An 891-nucleotide genomic window follows, 5' to 3' on the forward strand; every position below is an offset into this window, starting at 1 on the left:
TATATATATATTTATATTAAATCTCTGGGAGAGAAGTAAACAGTAGCAGCACGGAATCGTGGAGTATATTTGTTCCATAGGGGATGATGCTACTGTTGTTTATAACCCCAGGAGAACATCTCCTCCAGCTGTCTAATGACACACTGTCTGTGTCTGATTAGTATTTGTGAAGGGAAATCATCGTTCCCATATCTAGCCTTATGTGATACACACAGACCCAGGTTTCTGAGTAGTAATCCGTCATCGGTATCTGGCGATTATCACACACTGATGACGGGTTACTACTCAGAAACTTGGGTCTGTGTGTATCAGGTAAGGCTAGAGATGGGAACAATGATTTCTCTTCGCAAATACTAATCAGACACAGACAGTGTGCCAATAGCCAGCTGGAAGAGATATCCTCCTGAGTCTATAACAACAGTAACATCATCCTGTATGGGACCACCATATTTAGGTAGCAAATAAACTTCACGATATATCTTCATGGCGTATCATCAAACCCTAAGACTTGTTGGCCTTAGGGTCTAATAATACGCCATAAAGGTACTGTTTAAGGTGAGAAACCCAGGGTAACCCTATAAATAGGCTTTCACCAGCAATAAATAGAGACTGCTCTACTTCTTAGAGTGTTCTTCTCCGTTTTTATGTTTTTCTAAATAAAAAACGAGATATATATATATATACACACATAGGCACAGGAGTGACTGTGTGGTAAGTTGCTTGCTTACCAGCCACACGGTTCCGGGTTTAGTCCCACTGCGTGGCATCTTGGGCAAGTGTCTTCTACTATAGCTTTGGGCAGACCAAAGTCTTGTGAGTGGATTTGGTAGACGGAAACTGAAAGAAGCCCGTTGTATATATATGTGTATATATATATATATATATATATAT

This window comes from Octopus bimaculoides, chromosome 2 (assembly GCF_001194135.2).
Source record: "Octopus bimaculoides isolate UCB-OBI-ISO-001 chromosome 2, ASM119413v2, whole genome shotgun sequence".
Classification (NCBI taxonomy): domain Eukaryota; kingdom Metazoa; phylum Mollusca; class Cephalopoda; order Octopoda; family Octopodidae; genus Octopus; species Octopus bimaculoides.